Consider the following 12,534-nt stretch of genomic DNA (forward strand, 5'->3'; position numbering starts at 1 on the left):
TCGAGTGTCCAGTGGCGTGGGGTAGCAACCCACAGATCCAACAGTTGGTAGCATTGGTGGCGAGATTGTGTTGGTGAAGTAGTTGTACGAAAGAGTTATTCCAAAACTCCTTTCGTCTCTCTCGGAGTTGAGGAGAGAGCGAAATCAGATAATGTTCCTTTATGGTGGTAGGCTGAGCGGTGGTCAAGAATGTTTCGTGAGCTGGTGCATTCCCTTCCACAATCCAGAGTGTGGTCATGAGGAGAAAGCAAAAAAGGATTGTGATGAAGAGTGCGATTGTCTTTGAGCTGTGGAGCCTGTCTGTTCTTGGGTTTCTGTAGTGGGTATTTCCTGCTGCCTCCATCATCTTCTTATTTGGCGCTTCCATCATCTTCATCTTCAAGGTGCTCGGTAGTGGGCAGAACCACAGACTTAGTTAGCTTCTCTCCAGGTAACCCTTGGTTGCTTTGGGTCACCGTTCTGAGATTCAACTTGGTTTGTGGTCTACTTAGCCGAAGCTCCCTCCTTTCGACGCAGGAAATACCCTTCTCTGGATGGCACGGTGGGATCAGAGAATCTCGAAAGTTCAAGTGCCTCGTATCAGGATAGCAGGTTAACGACGGTCGATCCTTGTTCAGGAGCTCTTCTTGGTTGTCGATGTTGTCTGTCGTGGCCAAGGTTGAGGAGACCTTCTTACAGTGGTGTGCGTGCAGCCAATGCCTTTTCCCCTCCACACGAAGAGCCGTCCGGGTGGTGATTAACACTTGCCAGGGGCCCGTCCACCGGGGTTCCAAACTCTTTGACCGCTGAAAATTTCGGATCAGCACGAAATCCCCGGGTTGGATGGTGTGTCCCGGACCCCTGGAAGCATCGGGGATGGCCTGCTGCACCTGCTGATGAATGACAGACAGAGTTTCAGTCAATTTATACAGATAATCAGACATTAGGACGTCCAGGACGTCATGAATGGAAGTCGGTTTCGGTGCTGACCAGACGCTCATGGGTCGGCCGAAAACAACTTCATAAGGTGTCAAGTGATGTTTGGTGGGGGTGGAACGCATCGATAGCAACGCCAGTGGGAGGGCGTCTGGCCACTTCAGACCTGTGGTAGCCACTATCTTGGCCAGTTTAAGCTTCAGTGTGGCATTGTGTTGTTCAACAAGTCCAGCAGACTGGGGGTGGAAGACTGCGTGGAACTTCTGTTTGATGCCCAACCCCTTTAAGATGAGTTGGATGACTTCGGCTATGAAGTGGGGGCCATTATCGCTCCATAAAATACGACAAAGGCCGTAACGGGGGAAAAACTCCTTTAACAGTACTTTTGCAGTGGCCATAGCAGTGTTGTCACGGGTTGGATATGCTTCCACCCATTTGCTAAATGCGCACACCACGACAAGTACATATTTCAGGCCTTGACATCTGTCTAGTTGGATGTAGTCCATCTGCAGGACTTCGAACGGGTGATCTGGGACCCCAAATCCCCCCCGGGGTTCTACAGTTCCCTTCCCGGGGTTGTGTTGCAGGCATATCAAGCACTGTTGGACCAGACGTTTGGCGGAGTCTGTGATTTTATCATTGTGCCAAACTCTGGAGACAAGTTCAATCATGGGGGCTGATCCTATGTGGGCAGGGGAGTGTGCCATAGTCAGTATGGGAATCAGGTACGAGTCAGGTAGCAACCATTTGTTCGTGTCTCTTGTCCGCCAGCAGCCTTAGTCATCTTTCAACCCCACCCGTGCCCATTCAGTCAGTTCGTGCTGTGTGCTAGCCATTTGGATGTCTCTAATAGTGTCCCTAGCGTCAGTCCATTTTTCTGCTTGTGACCTGGTCACGTACATACGTGTTGTCGTCCTGTTTTCAGCTGTCGTTCGGGCAGTGATGTCGGCTAGTGCATTTCCCTGTCCAATAATGTCTGTCACCTTTTTGTGTGCCTGGCATTTGATGACGGCAAGCTTCTTGGGGAGGAGGACAGCTTCGATCAAGGCGGAGACTAGATCCCCGTGCAAAATGGGGGTGCCGTGTGAGGTCAGGAACCCCCTTTCCCTCCAAAGGAGCCCAAAATGGTGAACCACCCCGAAGGCATACTGGCTGTCGGTGTAAATGTTCGCTGTGGTTCCTGCTGCCAGAATGCAGGCTTGTGTCAGGGCGATCAGTTCTGCTGCCTGGGCGGATCGTTGCGTGATGCGGGCTGTCTCGACTACAGTTCGAGCCGTGGTGACCGCATAGGCAGCGGAAGTGGTGCCGTCGGGGAGCTTGATGCAAGAACCGTCCACCCACAGCTCCCCGTCAGGGTCAGGGAAAGCTGTGTCTCTGAGGTCAACCCTACTTCTAGTCTGTTCGTCCGTAAGAGTCACGCAGTCATGTACGGGATGCACATTGGGATCGTTCTCTGGCAAGGGTAACAGAGTTGCCGGGTTCAGTGTGGTGCATCTTTTCAAGGTGATGTGGGGTGCAAGCAAAGTCAGTTCGTATCCAGTCAGTCGTGCACTCGTTAGGTGCTGTGTCTTGGTTTGGTTCAGGAGGGTGTCAACTGCATGGGGCACCAGTACCGTGAGGGAGTTCGAGAGTACGATCCCCTCACTCTGTCGGATAGAGATTGCAGCGGCAGCTACAGCTCGAAGGCAGGCAGGCAAGGCTCTGGCCACAGGGTCAAGAGTGGCAGAGAAGTAAGCGCACGGTCGTTGCTTTGGGCCAATGGCCTGGGTCAGGACAGATAAAGCGCACCCCTCCCTTTCGTGAGTGTAAAGGGAGAAGGGCTTTTTATAATCGGGGGTACCTAAGACAGGGGCCGAACAAAGGGCATCTCGTAGTTCCATGAAGGAGGTTTGACACTCAGGGGTCCAAGGGAGTGGGAAGGGGACATCTTTACCTAGCAGAGAAAGCAGCGGTTTCACAACGAGACTAAAGTTTGGTAACCACTGTCGGCAGAAAGAGGTGAGGCCTAGTAGGGAGCGGACCTGTTTCTGGGTTTTAGGGACAGGAGTGTCGAGAATGGTTTGGATTCGATCAGGGGTGAGTTTCCTTCCCTCTTTGGACAAAAGGTGGCCGAGGTAAGTGACCTGGGGTTGACAGAATTGCAACTTCTTCTTGGAGACCTTGTGGCCATTTTCCGCAAGGAAGCGCAGGAGCTGAATGGTGGCTGTAACTGCCAGTGGAGTGGTGTCGGCCGCCAAGAGGATGTCGTCGACATATTGCACTAACACCACTCCATCGGGTAACTGGACTTGATCCAGTTGTCTCTTGAGGGCCTGGCTGTAGATGCTAGGGCTTTCTGTGTAGCCCTGGGGTGCTCGACAGAACCTATATGAGCGGGCTTTTAGGGTGAAGCCAAAAAGATATCGGCTGTCTGGGTGGATGGGAATGGAAAAGAATGCGTTTTTAAGGTCAATGACAGTGAAGGTGGTGGCAGTAGAAGGAATCAAAGTCAGGATGGTGGTGATGTCTGAGACCACAGGGTACTGGGGTACTACCACTTTGTTGATCTCTCGAAGGTCGATGATAAAACGGTATGCCTTCTCATCTCCCTCTCCCTGTTTCTTGATGATGGGCAAGATAGGGCTATTGCAAACGTTGCTTACCACTTCCTCTACCACTCCTGCATCTATTAGCGACTGAATAATCTTCACCAATGCCTTCTCGCCCTCGGGCGATATCCGATATTGTGGAAGTTTCGGGAGTGTTGCATCGGGTTGGACAGTAATGTGTACTGGGTCAATCAACATGCGCCCTACGTCCGAATCCGTTTTGGCCCACAGATACGGAGGCAGGGTGTCGAGCAGGGGGGTGTCGGCATCGGTGATGGAAAACATGCGTCGTGGAGGGCAATGTCTAAGCAGAACGGGGTTGTCGTAAAGGAAAACTCGAACTCCGTCTTGAGAACATCTGATTGTCGCTCGGAAGTGTTTCAATAAATCAAGTCCCATAATGGCGTCAGGGCTATTTGAGGAGAGCAAAAACGTGGTGTCAGTGGTGTTATTTTCTACGTCAAAGAGGATCGGGGCAGACAAAGGGTTAGTGGAGGGCGTTCCATCGAAACCTGTCGATGTTATAGTGAGCCAGACAAGGGTGCCCCCGGAATCAGTCGTTTAGATAACGCACTACGTGTTGCGCCAGTGTCTACCAGAAATGGAGACTTGGTACCCAGGACCTTAGCAGTGACGTAAGGGCCTTGTTGGTCAACATAGAGCTCGACTGGATCCCTCCCTTGCCCCTGGCAGTCCTATGCAAAGTCGTGGGCGTCATCGTAGTCAGATTGCTGGTATTGGTTCTGTCTGGGTCGATCAAATGTATTTGGTCTGCCTGATCTATCGTTAGTTGTGTCGTTTGGAGGCCCTCGCTGTTGTCCCTTATTTCTTGGTCCATTTACTATGTCCTTGGGGTCTTTGTTTCTGATTATTTCCAGAAGAACTGGGCCTGGAATTTCCAATGGCCAGTTCCTTTGCAAAAAGCGCACTGGTCCTGTCTAAGGTCTGTACGTCCGGTGTGGGGAGTCAGAGTGCGGTCCTGGGGAAATGCAGCCTTAGGGGCGTTCGTCTGGTAGTTTCCCGGTATTGGTCTCGTCCTATAGTCACCCCTTGCAGTTGGGCCATCATCACCCTCTCTTTCAAGTCCTTCTTCTTTCTCTCTGTTGCCCTATCGTTTTCGTTTTTCTGATGCTCATAATATTGGGCCATCTGGAGGATAGCCGTAGGTTTGGAGGCTGCCCAACTACTCTCGCTAGCCTGCAGTTTCTGAGAGACCTCCGATGACAGACCCTTAACATAATTCTGGACAAACAGATGGTGTCCGGTTGCAGTGGTCATGTCTTGGCCGCTGTAATCGGAGAACACCGTTTCAAACCGGGAGAAGTATTCCGATACATCCTCCTGGGGTTTCTGGCGACAGGCCGTTACTATCGACCAGTCCACTTTCTTTTCTGGGATCAGGGTTTTCAATTTCAGCACTATTTTATCTGGAAGGTCTAGAATGGATTTTATAGGCTTCTGTCCAGGTCCTCGTTGTTTATCGATGGTATCGAGTTGTGACCAGGTATGTCCAAACAGCTCAAGGTGGTCGACCTTTCGGATTTGCTTCCACACATCAGCTGGTAGACATAACCCGAAAAACAAGTCGATGTCAGCCAGGGTCATGATCGTGGAACTTAGGGCTGTACCCAATTCAGTGTAGAAGGCCGTGGGGTTTTTACGTAGGTCAGGCAGAGATTTCCGGAATGTCCGAATCTCTTGCCGGTCCCAAGGCTGGTAGACCCAGTTGTACACTACCCTTCCTTTTGCATCTGGATGGTTTGTATCATCGTTAGTCCCTGCACCTCGTGGTGGAACCCAGTAAGGGGCAGCCTCTCGTATCGGCATCATGGTGTTAGATTGCTCAGTTTGTGGCTCGGTCACTACGGAGGTCGTGGGTTTAATTCCCGACTCTCGTTCAGTGAGGTGGCGGGAGACCTCAAGCGTACGCATAAGGAGGTCCGTTACATCACACTCGCCCTCATCCCCGATATCGACCTTCCGGTACAGAGTCGTAAGCCTCTCGGGACCTTTGTCTCGATATCGGTCCTCGTATGCGTTCAAGACATGGTAACACAGTCGTACGGTAAAATGTCGTCTGTGACTCCCAGTATACGATTTAAACATATCCATGATGTACCCTTCACCTTCCTTCCTTTCTACCAGTGTCCTTGCTATCTTGTCGATCCCTGTTCGCTCATCTTTGCTTAGTCTGTTTGTTCTTGCAGAACCAGCCCTTTGGGTCTCAGGGTCGTCTAACGTTGTCGTTTGCGTAGTATTTAATACAAGGGGTTCGGCCGGTACAGAGGCCATGGGGGCCGAAGCTGTGGCGGTGCCCTCGTTTGTACTTGGGGGTGGTGGGTGCTGTGTTAAGGGTTGGGAAGGGGCATATGGAGGGGGCATGTAGATGATCGGAGGACCTAACAGCAGATCATCATTGGCTCGTTGTTTCGAGGGTAAATCAGGGTAGAGCGTGGAGGACGTTCTAACCGGACACTGGCTTGACGTTTCCCTTTCTAGTTTCTGTTTGGCTTTCTCTCTCTCCTTTATCTCTCCTTCTAGTTTCTGAGCAGCTAGGTGGGCTGCTTTTCGCAGCTCTTTTCCCAACCTACTCTCGGTTTTCTTTTTACGTTGTTCAGTTTCTTTGCGCCACATGCCGAAACTATCGAGCATAGTGGGTGTTGTTTTATTTTTACCAAGGGCTACTTCTAGCGCGCTTATTTTGTCATCATCAAAGGATCCTATCAGTGGCCACTGACTTTCTCGGTCCTTTTTCGTATATTTATGCCACAGTTTGTTATAGGCTATAGCGATCAATCCATGCTTCATGAACATGTCCTTATTAGGGGTGCCTTCCAGTGGAGCCGGATGGTTCATCTCTAATAGGCGGTCCGGGCTAAACAGGCTACCGATCAGTGGGGAGAAGACAGACATGACGGAGTACAATGGGGACAAAAAGTCAGCACTGCCTATCTTATCACTGTGTGCAAAGACTAGACGGAATATTCCTATTCTACGTTGTTTGCAGGCAGTGAATACCTCATGGACCAATATCAAATAGTAAATGTTCGGTCAAAATAATTCAGTGGGGAGAATAAGTAGGCCCGCAAAGGTCTGCGTTACCTACCCTTTCACTATCTGCAAAAAGGGGAGGGAGGCCCTTTCCTGTTTGTAGACAGAGAATCTCCAGAAGACAATCTGTGAACAATAGTTCAGTTTCAAGTAAATAATCAGTGGGGGAGGAAGATAGGCGCGGCGGTTGCATTACTTATCCTCCACTGCTTGCAAAGAGAGAGCCTGTTGTTTCTCCGTTTGCGGACAGTGGACTCCAAATAAATTAAAAAGAGTAATACTAGTATTTTCTAAACAATTCAAATAATTATTTCGCCATTCGTCGTGTTTACACGACCTTACCCGGACCGCACGGACAGTTTCTTGTCTTCCGAATCCAGCACCCGATCGTCCTCTTTTCTTCGTAATCCTCGCGGCACTCCTGATGGTTCCCAGTCAGGACCGTAGATCACTCGAGAGAGGTCTGCTCGGAACCAGTGAAGTTCGGATGATCGGCTGTCAGACGAGGGTCTATCGGACAGGTGCACTTCCCGATCGTTGCAGTCGTTCACTCTGTCGTCAGGACCTCTCCCACTGGATCCACGAGTCGCTGATGGGCCCCACGTTGGGCGCCAATTGTTAAAAAGGTCACGGACAACTGATGAACAAGAGATCCTTAAGTATTGCCCGGCGGTGTCGCCACTTGAACCCATAGAACATTAACCAATGAAGAGGCAGGCGCTGGAGACGGGAAGGCAGGAAACAAGGTTTATTCTCTCCGGAGGAGAACACATCAGTTCGGACAGCAAGTATCGTCACGAGGTGCTCTAACCGCATCTCTGAGGCCTGGCCTCTTATACACAGTTAACTGAATTTTATTGCAAGTAACACAGTCTTGTAATGCTTTGAAGTATAAAAGGACATCCTCTGAATCTCCCCTACAGGCCCGTTCCCACACACATTTACAGTTGAAGTCCCCACCCCGGTCACAATAGGTGATGATTATCGCGCAGCTGGACATTCCGCCGAATCACGGAATGTGGGGGTTTGATCGGATCTCATAGGGTGGGGGCTTTGATCAACTCGGGGGTCCTTTGATGAGGGAAGCTTTCTACTGTACGGGGAGGGGCGAAAAGCAGTATCGGCAGAGCTAGGTGTTGGCCTGGGAACGAGGAAGACAAACGGGCACAGGAAAAGGGGTTTTGCATCAAAGGGCCTGGGACCATGAAAGGAATGAAGGGAGGTGTCGCGCCGGGAACAGGATGGGGCTCTGAGGCAGAGCTGCGCTGGAGAGGGGTTTATGACCCAAGGCATGCGAGAGCGGGGGGGGGGGTTGTCAGCGTGCGGGTTTTGCGAGGGTGAAGGGCTATGCTGGGGACCAGTGGCGTGCAGAGGGTGCTTCTGATCGAGGCACCTAAAATGGCGGGTGCGCACGACAAAAGTGTGGCATCCGGGGAAAAGGCAAGATGGCGCAGATAATGTTTACCAAAACATATTAATTTTCCACACAGGCTGTCAGAACAGACCTGTGGTGTGAGTTTGGAAGGCAAACCAGGGGTGGCACAATACATGCTGCAGCCCCTGGTAGGCCTAGGGTGCAACTATGCCCTGTGTACCTATGGTACACTATACAGGGGCTCGCAAGGGTGACCCAGTAACCAATCTGGTATGTACCTAAAGTACATGGTATCAATTTAGACAGAGAACAGCTGGGCTGTGGGCCTGATTAGCAGGTCCACAGCCACACTAAAGTCGAAAAACCTGAAAATCGCAGCAAAAAGTGGGGGTAACCATAGGAAGAAGACCCTACTCTCCCACAGCCACCACAGATCCCAACCCACATAAAAGCACCACCCTAGGAACATTCTCTTCACCTGGAGTGCCCAATATTAGTTCCCACATTGTTAGACATTTTTGGTGAGGAGGGGCCGAATCCAACCCTCATAAGTGCATCAAATCCCCCGTGGTGGGGGACGTGTCTGGACGCCTGTCTGGGGCGATGACTGGTCCAGGAGCATGCCCATTATCACCTGCAGAAGGCCGAAGGTAAGACTTACCTTTGGGCAACCTCTTTGACTGTCTTTGACTATTCCTTCTGCGGTTTATAGTGCCTATTGTCTGAAGAACCTGCTTTTGTCTAGCCCGTCTTTATGTGAAATGTGGAAGCAAGGGGACCTAGGTCTAACGTGGCCAAATTAAAGCTGGGCATCTCTGCAAAACCAGAAGATTTTACTTTGGATGGGTTGATTAAGCCTGCAGTGGGTGTTCTAGACAAAGATATTCAGCTTGCTTAGTGGAGGTGATCCCTTGCCACTGATTGCTCTGTCATGTATACACCTATCCGCCTTTCAGATTCACCTGTGCCAAATGGCGAAACACATAACAGTGGGGCAGGTGGCCCCACTTCTAATTTCCACCTTTCTTTAGTGCTCTTACCACCTTCGACACTGAATTTCCCCCCTGTCTTCTTCCCTCCATCAAGGCAAACAATCCAGACTCAGAGCTGTTATGGCAGACAACTCTGCTCGCACCCCTGTGACCCTTTCTGGCCATCAGACCCCCTCTTTCTGGGCCCTAATTTTCATTGTAATGCCCATTTTACCCGGAAGTCCGGATTGTTCACAAAAGTTTTAACGCCCAGCCTCTCCCCAGTGCTTGAGTGACTGTCTGCCATTGAAAGAAAGTTGCCAGAGGTTTTGGGCTCCGGAGACGGCGTATGCAGCAGGGGGAGTTCTAACCTTCTGTGGCCGCTCTACTTACAACTTTATCAAAATGAGAGAGACTCAGAGTGCATTAAGGTCCAGCATGCATGCTCCTAATAAATTGAACATTAAAAGGGGGTTTGCAGTTGTTTTAGGAGAAAGAGGGAAGATTTCTCAGACAGGTTGGATATGTCTTCAGGAGTCAGAGGGGAGGGTGATACCTTAGGAGCAAGTGCCCTCACACATCCAGATGGGTGCCATGCTTCATCTGGCTTTTGTTCTACATCGGGCCAGTGCTGCAATGCCTGATGGGCACCCTTAAGGGGTGCTTTACCAGAGATATTTGTTATGCCACCTTTGAAGGCTGGGTGTATGGTTATTGGTGTAATTGGTGGATAAGTGTGAGTTCAAATATAAGAATAGAACAAGGGGTTCTCCCCAAAAAGTAGTTTTAATGACACGTGCCGATATTTCAATTAGTGGCGCTATCTACTAGAACTAATCATCTACAGTAGCTACTGGGTCAACATGTTTCAATCCCTAAGTAATCACAAAAATGATGTAGCAGCTATTCATTAGAACCTGTGTAACCTAATCGCCACAGTGATTGGAGAATCATATGTGAAGTCTCAGTAAGATCCTAATCAGACATTACATCTTTGGGTTTTGTACAAGCTATTTTTAAAAAGTTCCTAAAAATTACTCTATTATGGTTTCAGTAGTGACTGCTCACGAAAAGAGGAGCGGAGCGCCAAGTTGTATGAGTGTCCAGTGTCACTTTTCACAGGATGACCTAACCTTGCTCAACTTTTTCTGGCTTTTTTTAGGGTGCCCGTCAGGCATTGCGGTGCCAGCCCGACATGGAGCAAAACTCCGATGATAAGGCATGACACCCATCTGGGTGTGTGAAGGCACTTGCTCCCAAGCAGTCATGCTCTCCGCTGACTCCTTAGGACATATTCGACCTATAATAGAAATCTTCTCTCTTTCTCTTAAACGGAACTGCATACCCCCTGTAATTACTTGCAACACCTGTGGATGCTAACCAGGCTGTGTCTCACCCTTGTTTGCCCTCTCATGCATTGCATCCTGGTCCCTTGCCCGAGGGGTCTGTCATACAGCAGCCCCTATGCTACCTGCACACCCGGTCACCGAGGGTGTTCACTATCCTCTCTTAACCCAGCTCAACCCTAGGTGGAGTCCATCTGTGTTACATTTACCTCTGGCTGTGGTTCAAGTCCCATTCTTATATTTGCTGCAAAGCTAATTTGCTTTCAGACATTTTGTTTGGTCGTTGAGTGGCATGGGTGGGCACCTTAGACAAGAAGTTTGAGGGTGATTGTGGTGTTGTCAATGTTGTCAATTCATTTGTCGGGGGGAGTTGATTGGTTCATCTTACACAGGTCTTGTTATACCTAGCGATGTGAAGAGTTTGCCACTGGGTTATTTCCATAGGGACTTGAGCTTGAGGGGTGAGTCTTTGAGGTCTAGGCCTGTTCCTTAGCCACATCGGCTCCTATCTTATTCTGTCCCCACTAGTAATCGCTTCTCATCTCTGTCTGGGGTGGATGACATTTATTGCCTTAATAGCCCAACATTGCTGCCTTTAAATGATGGTGGAGGCAATGGACCCACTAGGGAGTCTACTCTGCCATCTGTCACCAATTTAATCATGGAGGTCACTCTTAGTAGTGTCTCGAAGCTTCCCCCCAACCCTCCTCACTCTGTCATCAAGGTCAAACTGCTGAGGTGGAATATTGCGGGTCTCGCAGCTAAAATTAATATGTAGAGTTGGGTGGACTTTATTTCAGCATTTGACATTATTATCTTATAGGAGACATGGGCCCCAAGGACCTTTTCTGCAATGGTTTTATTTGTTTCTCTGTTCCTGCAACATCTTTTGTGATGGGTAGGGATCGGGCCAGGCTAGCTGTGTGGTTTAGACTTCTCTGAAGTGTGTTATTTCACCTATTTCTTCAAACAGCAGACTCTTTCAGATGTTCTCAGTTAAGAGGCCCAATACTTCCAAGTTTGTTCTCATTAATTTTTATGACCATTTTTCTACCAACGACAACCCTAATCTTGCTTCCCTTTTCGATTTTATTTGGAGTTGGAACTTAGTACCACTTATTCAAAGACTAGCCTGAACATCATCTTAGTTGGGAACTTTACTGAAAAACTTGGAGGAGGCTGACCTAGTTGGGTCCAATTTGTATATCCTCAGACCACCCTGTTTGGCTGTGCCAGCCAGTCTTAGTGATCTCAGAGGATCAATGCTACTTTCTTATCTGTTTAAACATGATCTTTGCAATACGCTTACATGGGTTATTCGGTGAAGTCTTAGGATCCTCACTTTTGTTTGAGGGGCCGGTTCATCCACTATTGATTATATTTTTGCCAGTAGAAACTTGCTTGAGCACATTGAGGATGGGGCAATTATTCCCAGCACTTTAAGTGGCGACATCACGCTGACTTGTCGAGTGTATCGCCCCCTTGTCATCGCTACAGGTGGCACCAATGTCCTCTTGAAGTGTAGTGGTTTTAGGCTAGTGCAGAAATCTATTAATCTGAATGATGACCAGCATATGTTCTGTGCGGACCACATGACCTTACTTCTTGACTGTCTTGGGCTGACCAATGACCCTAAATGCAGTACAGCCATGTATGTAAGCTGATGTAATACGAGTACATCATATCTTCTGAAACCTATAGTTAGTGCCAAGAAGCCTGCCCATTCATGGCTTGACAAGGTCTGTAGACAGGTCCAGAGACTACTGATTAGCACCCTAAAGGCTACCCCCAGGGACTTGGCGGCTGTTGCAGCCAATAGAAGATCCTATAAATCGGCTGTTAGTTGGGGGAAGGCTCAACTAAAGGTGGAAGCTTGGGCCACTTTGGTCATTTCTTGAAGGGATAGACACTGGTTTGTTCTGGTTTACAGTTAACAACAAAATCATCCAAAGTGATTCTAATCTGGTTTGTGCCAACATCAGTGCTGACGTCTGGGTCGACCACTTCAGTCAAGTGTATCACTCGACTGATATCACTAGTGGGGTGCCTAATTCCATACCATCTGTGTACGTTTTCACTGTGTGGAGAATTCACTGTGTATGAAGTAGCGGAGGCAGTTAACGCAAGTCCCACACATAGAGTATCGGGCCGGATGGGATCCACATGGACCTTTATAAGTTGGATGTGGACCCGTGGGCACCTGTTATTACTAGCTATGCCAGTATTGCATGTAAGAATGGCATCCCTAAGTCATGGCACTCAGCCATATTTGTGCCTATTCTCAATAA

Source organism: Lissotriton helveticus, chromosome 12 (assembly GCF_964261635.1).
Source record: "Lissotriton helveticus chromosome 12, aLisHel1.1, whole genome shotgun sequence".
Lineage (NCBI taxonomy): Eukaryota > Metazoa > Chordata > Amphibia > Caudata > Salamandridae > Lissotriton > Lissotriton helveticus.